Source organism: Sphaeramia orbicularis, chromosome 21 (assembly GCF_902148855.1).
Source record: "Sphaeramia orbicularis chromosome 21, fSphaOr1.1, whole genome shotgun sequence".
NCBI lineage: Eukaryota > Metazoa > Chordata > Actinopteri > Kurtiformes > Apogonidae > Sphaeramia > Sphaeramia orbicularis.
The window spans coordinates 2237417-2250312 of record NC_043977.1 but is presented as its reverse complement, the minus strand read 5'-3'; the positions used below and the strand labels follow the sequence as shown (position 1 = coordinate 2250312).

Sequence of the window (12896 nt, the reverse complement as noted above, 5' to 3'; positions counted from 1 at the left end):
TAGGACTGACCTGGATTTACAAAAATAAAATCAAATTAGAGCAGAAAAATAAATCAATATATAATATTTAATAGTTTGATTTATAGGTGTGCATTTTACGCACACTTGGTGACAGATGCTAGTATTTTTGAACATTTGGCCTAGCGCCAAAAATAATAATAATGCAAATTAACCAATGTTGGTGTGATAGGCTAAGTACAAAGGCTGAACCCAAAAGCAAGACCACAACGTACAAATAAAGTTGAGTGTTTTTATTAAACACTTTAACAGGTGAAATAATACAACACAGAGATAATATTAATTCTGTGATGCCACTGAGTCTGGGGATAAACGTCTGGGCTGTGGGTGGATACGGCTGACGACCGGCTTGGCCGAGCCGGGAAAACCCCAACGGAACCCCCACTAGGGACAAACAGAGGGTGGTCAAAAAACAAGCCAGGTCATACACGGAGAAGCAATCAAACAAGCAACGGTACATGGAGGACAGACAGAACTCACGGTCAGTAATCCAGGTGAAGGTCGAAGCACAGGTAACCGGTGGAGGCTGAGGTATAAAAGGGAGAAGGCAGAGACAGAGTCGGGTAACGAACCAAGACGATGACGAGCAGGCAGGATAGGAACAGGCTGAACCAGTGGTCGAAGGACGAAAACGGGTCAAAAACGGCAGACAAACGAACGGCATCCAAAAACCGCTGGTGAGTGAGCACAACAAGTTGTAGAACACAAACTGGCAACTAGACAGGGGAAGACACAGGGTTTAAATACACAGGAGGGCAGGAAGACAATTGGACACAGGTGGAGACAATCAGGGAGGAGCCAGGTAATCAGGGAAAAGGTGAACACGATCAGGGAGAGGAAGTAAAGACAACAGACAAGACACATGAGGGAAAGTTAACAAAATAAAACAGGAAATGACAAAACAGAAAAGACAGACACAGTCTGGGAGCAGACATGACAGTTGGAGTTAATCACTGACATATGCCAGGAGGAAAAAATCAAATAATATGTGAGCCACTTTTTATGGAGTATATTGAAAAAAATTTTTTTGTTTTTTTTTGCACCAAAACAAATATTTGTTTACATTACAAACACAGCATTTAAAGGGTTAAAAAAATATGACAAATATTAAGTATTTGGTATTTTTATTTACGGCTCAAGTTGATGAAATAGAAAAAAAAGTGTAAAAGAATTAAAAACAAACTGTATGAAAATTTTTTTGACATTATTCCACAAGTGTGTGTAAAAGGCCCACTTGGTGCTCAGTAAGGGCCTAGGTGGACGGTACACCGGAGGGTTAAAGGATGGTGCATTAGTGTCCACTGTGTCGGCTGATCTGGAACTGAAACAACCAAACCCATGAATATACAAGAGAACAGCTGGAGAACAACTGACCACTGGAGTGACCACTGGAGTGACCACTGGAGTGACCAGTATACATGAAAGGGTTCAAATGAGTTTCTGAATGTTCATGCGATAGTGTACGTGTAAAATTCCTAAAATGTGTGCTGGGTTTTAATAATTCCCACGACTGAATGAAAAAATATGTCAGTGAAGAAGACAGATGTGAAAATTAGAGGAGGAAGGCTCCATCTGCCAGCAGAGACGAGGAAAAAAGATGATTTATTAGTGTCAGAAATATGTATTTACTCAGGTAATTTAGATTTATTAACCAGTAAACGATGAAGAGTTTGTTGTGTAAGGATCAGGAAATGGAGTTTTGTGTTTTGGTCTTTTATGATCTGAACATATTCTATAAAAGCTCAGTCTGACTCTGAACTCCTCACATGTCACAGGTTTTTTGTTCAGTGCATTAAATTCACTCTCAGCTACGTGGAACAAAGCACACTGTAAAAAATCACTTTGAAGAAAGAGAAAAAAAGCCTAATTTCTACAACATTTCTCTTATTTTTCATCTAAATAGAACAAAAGAAATTGTTACATAGAAAAATATTCATATATATATATATATATATATATATATATATATATATATATATATATATATATATATATATATATATAAAGCTTCCTCCTATTTTCCATCTCATATCCAGTCAGATTTTCCTGGTTTAAAGTTTTGTTCATATTTTCCAAATATGATCCAGATAGTTTTCCTTCTGTTTGACTCAAACCACTGGAACAACTTCTATATTTAAGAGTCTGAACTGATGACCCAAACAAACTTTACTGACCCATTTGTTGTTGTTTCCAGATTTAGACCAAGGTTCTAATAGTTTTGGATTTTTCATTCTAGTTTAGTTTTATTTAGTTTTGACTTTTTTTTTTCTCTAATTCAGTTCATTTTGATTAATTTTTAGAGCAGGTTTGATAGTTTTTATTAGTTTTCATTTTCTTCTAGATGCTTAGTTGTAGTTCAGTTGCAGTTCAGTTGTAGTTCAGTTGTAGTTCAGTTGTAGTTCAGTTGCAGTTTAGTTTTAGTTCAGTTGTAGTTCAGTTGTAGTTCAGTTGTAGTTCAGTTGTAGTTTAGTTTTAGTTCAGTTGTAGTTCAGTTGTAGTTCAGTTGTAGTTTAGTTTTAGTTCAGTTGTAGTTCAGTTGTAGTTTAGTTGTAGTTCAGTTGTAGTTCAGTTGTAGTTCAGTTGTAGTTTAGTTGTAGTTCAGTTGTAGTTCAGTTGTAGTTTAGTTGTAGTTCAGTTGTAGTTCAGTTGTAGTTTAGTTGTAGTTCAGTTGTAGTTCAGTTGTAGTTCAGTTGTAGTTTAGTTGTAGTTCAGTTGTAGTTCAGTTGTAGTTTAGTTGTAGTTCAGTTGTAGTTTAGTTTTAGTTCAGTTGTAGTTCAGTTGTAGTTTAGTTTTAGTTCAGTTGTAGTTCAGTTGTAGTTCAGTTGCAGTTTAGTTTTAGTTCAGTTGTAGTTCAGTTGTAGTTTAGTTGTAGTTCAGTTGTAGTTTAGTTGTAGTTCAGTTGTAGTTCAGTTGTAGTTTAGTTGTAGTTCAGTTGTAGTTCAGTTGTAGTTCAGTTGCAGTTTAGTTTTAGTTCAGTTGTAGTTCAGTTGCAGTTCAGTTGTAGTTCAGTTGCAGTTTAGTTTTAGTTCAGTTGTAGTTCAGTTGTAGTTCAGTTGTAGTTCAGTTGTAGTTCAGTTGTAGTTCAGTTGTAGTTCAGTTTTAGTTTAGTTGTAGTTCAGTTGTAGTTTAGTTGTAGTTTAGTTGTAGTTCAGTTGTAGTTTAGTTGTAGTTCAGTTGTAGTTCAGTTGTAGTTCAGTTGTAGTTCAGTGGTCTCTTTTCTCTTCTTCTCTGTGCTCCTATTCAAATCAATCCCAGACAGGACTCTGCTGCTTTAGTCTCCATGTTTCCAGGTAGAGTGGGGACCAGAAGACGACTGGAAACCACAAGTGAACACAAGTGACGGAGCAAAAAGTGTCGTATGGAGACAGCAGCTAAAATTGCTAGAGCAAAATAAATCGATTTAGTATCAATCTGACATTGACAAAGATGAAATGAAAGGAATTTTTTCCATAATTGTTACACATTTTAGTTAGTTTTGTAAACACACAATACAGTTTCAGTTAGTTCTGTTTTTTTCTTTTAATTCTAGTTTCTATTTATTTCAGTTAATGAAAATGTTTTTACAATTCTAGCTTTTGTCATTTCGTTAGTTTTCGTTAACGATAATAACCTTGGTTTAAACCATGACAGAAATGGTCCCACAGTTGAACATAACATTAATTACTCATAACTGATCTAAGGGACTTCATTTGTCATATATTTTCCTGATGGGAGGTTAAAGGACAGACTGTTTTGTGGAGAAGGGGTGGGGTTAAATAAGTTCTACTTCCTCCCACTGCTTTTCAAATGTGCACATGGAGTCATACTTTGTTTTCATGCAGATGTATAAGTTTGTTTGTCCATCATTTCTTATTATCTGTTTATTTCTGAGGACTAAGTAAGATTACTTTGTTTTGTTGCATATTCGAAATAAAATCAAAAAACAAAAAAATAAATAAATAAATAAAAGAAAACCAGAAACCTGAGCCTGGACTCATTTAATAAATGTCTGTTAAATTCCTGGGTCCAGTCGAATGTGGTTCACACATGAAACCACAGACACATGTGGTCTGTGGGTCAGTCCCATGTTAAATGTGTGTCCCTAACATGTTGGACTAACTCCACCTTCACACACTTGCTGCTTCTTCACTTCAGACTTTTTTCACACATATTCTACATGCGTACGTTCACAGACTCACCACCAGTCTGACCCGACAACAGTTTAGGACATGGGATGGACGCTTGTGGATGAACATCCGTTTGTTTACACGTGGTTTCTGAGTCCCTTTAACATGGACACCCATGTCTGCTCCACGAGGAGGAGGAGCTAACTGGTCACATGACCCCACAGTGGGCGTTGACCTCAGTAGGAAACACATGTGGAAGAACTGGGATCCATTCACTGTTGAAGCCTCATTTTCAGATCAGTCAACACAATCTAATGTTTATTTGAGAAGGTTTTCCTCCGTGTTCCTCTGCTGTTCAGACTGAAATTCAACATTTAAACTCATTCTGTCTCTAATCAGTGGGATCTGATTTATTCTACTAAACACTGTTTGGTAAAATTCTGTCATTTTTGTCTCGTTTTAAGGCACATTATAGTTTTAGTTGATAGAGTTTTTGTTGTTTTAAAAATTCTACCAAGAATTTTTTTCTAGAATGATAGAATGATAGAATGATAGAACGATAGAACGAACGATAGAATGAACGAACAAACGAAAGAACGAACAAACGAACAAACGAACGATAGATAGATAGATAGATAGATAGATAGATAGATAGATAGATAGATAGATAGATAGATAGATAGATAGATAGATAGATAGATAGATAGATAGATAGATAGATAGATAGATAGATAGATAGATAGATAGCAGCAGCCCAAACAGTAAAAATAGAATACAAGAGCAAACCCACTATACATAATACATTAGAAATATAAAAAACAAAACTGGTAGAAAATCAGTGGGTGGAACAGTGAACTGTAACGTGCAAAGGAAAATGGAATTATAAAGAATAACAAAATCAGTCATGTTTTGCTTGTTTTAAGAATTCGAGCCCAGATTTAGTTTTTTGCTCCATATCAGACAGTTGGAGCAGATTTAAGAATGTTAGGCCTCTTTGTAGCAGGACATTTTTTACAGTGTGTATGTTTTCTGCCCCTCTGTGTGTGGTTGTTGCTGTTGCTGTTGTTGTTGTTGCTGTTGTTGTTGTTGTTGCTGTTGCTGTTGCTGTTGTTGTTGTTGTGTTGTTGCTGTTGCTGTTGTTGTTGTTGTTGCTGTTGTTGTTGTTGCTGTTGCTGTTGTTGTTGTTGTTGCTGTTGTTGTTGTTGTTGCTGTTGCTGTTGTTGTTGCTGTTGCTGTTGCTGTTGCTGTTGCTGTTGTTGTTGTTGTTGCTGTTGCTGTTGTTGTTTGGGACAGAGGAACAGGAAGCAGCTGAAGCCACAGATCAGTGTGTGCTGTTGAATGAGCGCTGGTGTTTTCAGCTGCACTCGTCTGCACTTATTATCAGAAGAATGTCTTGTTTCAAGTCGCCCTGAAACGCCTGCAGCGCAGCAGCAGCGATTAGCACATCTTAATTAAGCTTCTGTACATTCTCCTTCATCAGACCTTGTCTGTTTTTGCCTCCACACTGTCTGCTACGAAAAGTCCCATTCCTGTACTCTGGTTTGAACCACACACTGGTGGACAAGGTGTGTGTGTGTGTGTGTGTGTGTGTGTGTCTGTGTGTCTGTGTGTGTGTGTGTGTGTGTGTGTCTGTGTGTGTGTGTGTGTTAGTGTTAGTGTGTCTGTGTGTGTGTGTGTGTGTGTGTGTGTGTTAGTGTGTGTGTGTGTTAGTGTTACTGTTACTGTGTGTGTGTGTCTGTGTGTGTGTCTGTGTGTGTGTGTGTGTGTGTGTCTGTGTGTGTGTGTGTGTGTGTGTGTGTGTGTGTCTGTGTGTGTGTCTGTGTGTGTGTGTGTGTGTGTGTGTGTGTGTCTGTGTGTGTGTGTGTGTGTGTGTGTGTGTTAGTGTGTGTGTGTGTTAGTGTTACTGTTACTGTGTGTGTGTGTCTGTGTGTGTGTGTGTGTGTGTGTCTGTGTGTGTGTGTGTGTGTGTGTCTGTGTGTGTGTGTGTTAGTGTGTGTCTGTGTGTGTGTGTGTGTCTGTGTGTGTTAGTGTGTCTGTGTGTATGTGTGTGTTAGTGTGTATGTGTGTGTGTTAGAGTTAGTGTGTGTGTGTGTGTGTGTCTGTGTGTGTTAGTGTTAGTGTGTGTGTGTCTGTGTGTGTGTGTCTGTGTGTATGTGTGTTAGTGTGTGTGTGTTAGTGTGTGTGTGTGTTAGTGTGTATGTGTGTGTGTGTTAGTGTGGGTGTGTGGGTGTGTACGTGTGTGTTAGTGTGTGTCTGTGTGTGTAAGTGTGTGTGTCTAAGTGTTAGTTTGTGTGAGTGTGTGTGTATGTGTGTGTGTTAGTGTGTGTTACTGTGTGTCTGTGTTAGTGTGTATGTGTGTGTGTTAGGGTGTGTTAGTGTGTGTGTTAGTGTGTGTGTGTGAGAGTGTGTTTGTGTGTTAGAGTGTGTTTGTGTGTGTGTGTTAGTGTGTGTGTGTGTGTGTGAGAGTGTGTTTGTGTGTTAGTGTGTGTGTGTGTGTGTGTGAGAGTGTGTTTGTGTGTTAGAGCGTGTTTGTGTGTGTGTGTGTTAGTGTGTGTGTGTTAGTGTTAGTGTTAGTGTGTTAGTGTGTGTGTGTTAGTGTTAGTGTGTGTGTGTGTGTGGGGGGGTGTACGTGTGTGTTAGTGTGTGTCTGTGTGTGTTAGTGTGAGTGTGTGGGTTAGTGTGTATGTGTGTGTGTTAGTGTGTGTGTGAGAGTGTGTTTGTGTGTTAGTGTGTGTGTGTGTGTGTGTGTACAGCAGCAGCTCATGTTAGTTCAGGTTCCACATTCAGCCCCATGTGATCTAAAGTGGGCCGGACCATGTGATCTAAAGTGGGCCGGACCATGTGGTCTAAAGTGGGCCGGACCATGTGGTCTAAAGTGGGCCGGACCATGTGATCTAAAGTGGGCCGGACCATGGGGTCTAAAGTGGGCCGGACCCTGTGGTCTAAAGTGGGCCGGACCATGTGGTCTAAAGTGGGCCGGACCATGTGATCTAAAGTGGGCCGGACCATGGGGTCTAAAGTGGGCCGGACCATGTGATCTAAAATGGGCCGGACCATGTGGTCTAAAGTGGGCCGGACCATGGGATCTAAAGTGGGCCGGACCATGGGGTCTAAAGTGGGCCGGACCATGTGGTCTAAAGTGGGCCGGACCATGTGGTCTAACATGGTTCATCTGTTCGTAGTCCATCTGAGCGTCACCATGTTGAACAGACGTGAACTCCTGTCATTTACCAACACTCTGTTCTTTGGATTCACTCAGACTGATTTCCTCTGAACAGACACAGAAGAGCTGTGACACATTTGAGCCGTTACTTTCATCAGACTTGATCAGTGTAATGTTCCTCCTGCTCTGGCAGATAATTGTACCCAATTGAACCCAATAATGAGTCTAGTTTTCCTACTTTTCTCTGTATTTCTGCTCAGGCCTTTCTCCAGCGTACTTTTGTGCAGAGGAACTAAAGCCGGTGTCAGGGCTGGGAGCTCTCAGGTCCTCGGAGCCTGGTGTCTCTGGGGGCGTTTCAGTATTCCATATCCCCCTCCTCATCCCCTTGTTGTCGCAGCCTTTTCCCCAGCTGCTCGTCATACTTAAACCGCTCTCATTAGCATTAGAACCAGCCTGTACTGAGCTCACCTGAGACCACGTGTGCTTTCACCTCCGACGCTGTGCAAAGACACACCTCTGTGCGTAAGGCAACGCAGCCGCTCGGCCTGATGGGAAACGTCACCGTGTCCTTCTTCACAGCAGAAAGGAAAGGTTCTGTTGGGAATCGAACCAACACCTGAGCTCAAACACAGAATTAGAAGGAGGTCCAGGTCCAGGTCCAGGTCCAGTGGAGCCACGGGTACCCATGTCCTGTTCAATAGTCTGTGTTTAAACTCAGTAACTGATGTGTTTAACACATGTATGAATATGAGCAAGTACTGTCACATGACACATACACAATACACTGTAAAAAAAAGAATTTTCACTGTTTATTTTACAGATGTTTCCTGTATTTTTCAGATACAGGAAAATATCAATAAAATGACAAAAACAGACTGTGATTTTACATGTCAAATTGAAAATAACATGAAAAAACTGTAAATGTGAATAACCATAAAATTTAAATTTTTTTAAAAGAATTTTTTAAATTTTTTCACAGAAAAATACAATTCAAATACATTTGCAAATGTATCATACTTTCACAAATATTTCTTTTCTATTTATGAGATTAAACTGTTAATTTAAAGTTTAATACTGTAAAAAAAAAATAAATGAAATGAGATAAAATTACGGACAATTAACGGTAACAGAAGTATTTGTTCTGTCAGTTGAACCAGACTTGTTTGTTCATTGACAAATATCTTGTGTAATTACAGGAGGTTTCACAACAAAAATGTTGAATAAATGTATTTTTGTGAATGTAGAACATGTATAAGCACTGATAAACTGTCCAAATACAGTTTTTATCAGTGGATTGGACAACTGAGTCTGACTGAAAATTATATATATATATATATATATATATATATATATATATATATATATATATATATATATATATATATATATATATATATATATAGGGAATTGGATTGTTTTTTACATGAAAATTTTCTTTATTAAACATTAAAAAGTAAAAAAAAAAAGAAAAAAAAAAAGAAGCAAAATCTCATGTAAAGTTACGGCAAAAAACTATATTTGAATTATGGAAAATTACTGTATTTTTATGAGATGGTTATTTTCCATTATTTAACAGTACTTTTTCGGCACCCCTGCTGCCAGAATATTACTGTTTTTTTACTTCTTTTTTTTTTTTTTTTTTTTTTTACAGTGTATAAGTCAGTTATCAGTTATATCTTTCTTCTGTAAGTCACAGGTGTTAAACATGTGGTCCAGGGCCCAAATCCAGCCCACCAAACGGTCCAGTCCGGCCCCTGGGATGAATTTGTGGAATGCAAAAATTACACTGAAGATATTAACAATCAAGGATGTTCAAATCATTTTAGGTCGTTTCAGTCTAAAGTGGATCAGACCAGTCAAATACTATCAGAATAACCTAGAAATAATGAAAACTGGAAATCTGTCTCTTTATTTTAGTGTAAAAAAAGTAAAATTACACAAAAATGTTTACATTTACAAACTAGCCTTTTACAAAAAAATGTGAATATCTGAAATGTCTTAAGAGAAGTCTGTGGAATTTTAATAATATTCTGTTATTTAATATTTTGTGTATTTGTAGATCCACTGTGATCTGTACGTTAGAATGAACATGTATAAATGATAACTAAGGCAGGGTTCTCAAACTCCTGTTCTTTCAGGTTCCACATTCAGTCTGATCTGATCTGCAGTGGGTCGGACCAGTGAAATAAGAACAGAAGAACCCAGAAATAATGACAACTGACAATTTATGTCTGTATTTTAGTAAAAAAAAAACCATTAAATTATGAAAATGCTTACTTTCATAAACTATCCAAACAAAAAAGACATGAATAACCAGAAAAAACGGACATTTCTTCAGTAAAATCAGTGTAATTTTCTCAGTCTTCTTCCTCCACTTCTCATTAGTCCATGTGCATTCTGGATCAGATCTACAAAGACACTAAACACTGAGGAACAGGAAGAAAAGAGTTCAAACTGGACTGAATTTAATACAGACATTTCAGGTTGGACACATTTGTTCAGGTTAGTCACAGTTTATTGGTACAGGAGAGTTTGGAAATATTTTCAGAATTTAATGTGATTTTTTGCACTAAAACAAAGACAGAAATTTGCAGTTGTCATTATTTACAGACATAATGTAAAATTTTTTTTCACATCAAACCAAGAAGAAAATATGGAATCATTCTTTTTTGTAGGATATTTCATTTTAGATCACATTGGTCTGTATGTGGAACCGCAACGAAAATTAATCTGTGGAATTTTTGCGCTCTATAAATTCATCCCAGGGGTCGGATCAGAACCTTTGGGGGGGACGCATTTGGGCCCCGAGACACATGTGACGCCCCTGAACTAAGGCTTAATATTGTTCACATTGCACTTATTTTACTAAAGACTTTTCAGGTTGTTCATATTTGATCGTGTTAGGTTCAAGTACAATTCGTAGGTGTAAACATTTTCATTATGGAATCGACTTTTTTCACTCTAAAGTTCTTATCCTATTGTTTATATTATTTTCCTGGTCCGGCCCACTGTAGATCAGATTGGTCTGAATGTGGAACTGAACTAACAGGAGTTTGACGCTCCTGCTATAAGTGATACTTAAATGTTGTAAACAGTTCCATAAAATACAGTTCTGAAGTTAAAAAATGAGCCTGTTTGATAAATAATAGATGAATTTGACACTGATGTTGACTTTGGCTGGACGTGGACCTGCAGTGGAACCTGATGAAACGACAGGATGTGATGAGGAACGTCCCAGCGTCGCCTCATTCATCCATGTTTACTGAATGCAACTGTCTTAATTAAGCATCGTTAGAGCTGATAGATGGGACAGTCTGTCCGTGGGAAAAACATTGATTTCACATTATGGTCCAAGGATCTGTGATAGCTACGTGGAGGTGTTCCCACTGTAGAAGAGCCCTTATTCTGTTCAGACCAGGGTTCTAAACTCCTGTTCTTTCAGGTTCCACATTCAGTCTGATCTGATCTGCAGTGGACCCAACCAGGAAAAGAAGAACAGAAGAACCCAGAAAGAATGACAACTGCACATTTATGTCTGTGTTTGAGTGAAAGAAAACCCAATAAAGTATGAAAATACTTACTTTTATAAACTATCCAAACAAAACAGATGTGAATAACATGAAAAAACGGACATTTCTTCATAAAAATCAGTGTAATGTTCTCAGTCTTCTTCCTCCACTTCTCATTAGTCCATGTGCATTCTGGATCAGATCTCCAAAGACACTAAACACTGAGGAACAGGAAGAAAAGAGTTCAAACTGGACTGAATTTAATACAGACATTTCAGGTTGTTCATGTTTGTTCAGGTTAGTCACATTTTATTGGTACAGGAGAGTTTGGAAATGGAAAGAGTTTCACAATTTAATGCGATTTTTTGCACTAAAACAAAGACAAACATTTGAAGTTGTTAATTCAAGATTTTTTTTTTTTTTTTTTTGGCTTAATTCAAGATTTTTTTGCTACACCTAAGGCTTTTCTTTGTTGTTGCGTAATTGAAGATTTTTTTTTTTTTACTTAATTGAAGATTTTTTTTTTTTTTTTTGGCTTAATTCAACATTTTTTCCTTAATTCAAGCAGAAAATATTTCAAATTGGGCTGAATTTTCTTTAGACATTTCAGGTTGTTGATATTTGTTCAGGTTATTCACATTTTATTGGTACAGGAGAGTTTGGAAATGGAAATATTCTCATAATTTAATGTTATTTTTTTGCTCTAAAACAAAGACAAAAATTTGAAGTTGTTAATTCAAGATTTTTGGCTTAATTAAAGATTTTTATTTATTTTTTTATTTTTTTTTGCTGAATTACAGATTTTTTGCTACATCTAAGACTTTTTTTTTTTTTTTTTTTGCTTAATTCAAGATTTTTTTTTTTTTTTTTTTTTTGCTTAATTCAAGATTTTTTTATTTTTTTTTGGCTTACTTCAAGATTTTTTTTTTACTTAATTGAAGAATTTTTTTTTTTTTTTTTTGCTTAATTCAACATTTTTTCCTTATAATTCAAGCAGAAAATAGTTCAAATTGTGCTTAATTTTCTTCAGACATTTCAGGTTGGTCTTATTTGTTCAGGTTATTCACATTTTATTGGTACAGGAGAGTTTGGAAATGTAAATATTTTCATAATTTAATGTTATTTTTTGCACTAAAACAAAGACAAACATTTGCAGTTGTCATTATTTACAGACATAATGTATTATTTTTTCCATCAAACCCAGTAGTAAATCTGCAGTGGTTCTTCTGTGTGGGTTCTTCTGCTGTTCTTATTTGACTGTAGATCAGATTGGTCTGGATGTGGAACCCACACTAACATGAGTTCCACAGCCTGGACTGTGGAGTTTAGACACTTTGTAAATTCATCCCAGGGGTGGGACTGGAACCTTTGGGGGGGGGCACATGTGTGACAGCCCTGGTTTATCTGAGCATGTGCAGTGGGAAGCCTTATATAAATGTGATGGAGTAACGCAGTGACAAAACAAACGGTGGCAGACAGACCCAGTTTGTTAGCTTTGTACACATGTGCCTGAGTTGGGCTTACAGCTAAATTCTAATTAGTCTGAAGTAGCGCAGCAGCAGCTCAGTGGAAACTCAAACAGCCGCTGCTCGCTGCTTTCAACATCTGCTTCTCTCAGTGATCCCTACAACCGGGCCCGGGGAAAGCCGGCACTACTAATTACTAATAAAAGTAGCTAAGCTCATTGCCGTGAATTATTAAAGCTTTATCTGAAGTGGACCAGGAATGGCTCCTGAAGCTAAAAGGCTTTGAGGTACAAGGAAGGATCACAGTTCGCTGCTCTGTCTGGATTAGCACTTAGCATCGACTTTAGCACAGCACAAGTCTGTTCTACTGTTGGGAACCATTAGCAGCCAAAGTTCGGACGGATAGGGGAGCTAATAATAGCTCAGCTGATCTGAGACCAGCTCACAAGTTAAATCTGGGGGATTTTCATTGTCATGTAATCTGACAAGTCGTCCTGAAATATTAAAAGCTTAATGCAAATATTGTACGAGCCTGGTTCATCAGTGCGTTTTACTGATGATTGAACTGGTGTTTTTGGGGTTTTATTTTCCTGTTTCGTCTTTGGTGATGTCCGTGTCTGTCTGTGGTGTCACT

At 37.5% G+C, this 12896-nt stretch overlaps 1 protein-coding gene across 1 annotated transcript in view; it reads left to right on the top strand.

Moving 5' to 3' along the window:
• The window catches only part of LOC115412240 (neurexophilin-2-like), a 62142-nt gene that overhangs the window by 45153 nt on the left and 4093 nt on the right, over positions 1 to 12896 (top strand). The gene's annotated exons all lie outside the window — the stretch shown is intronic.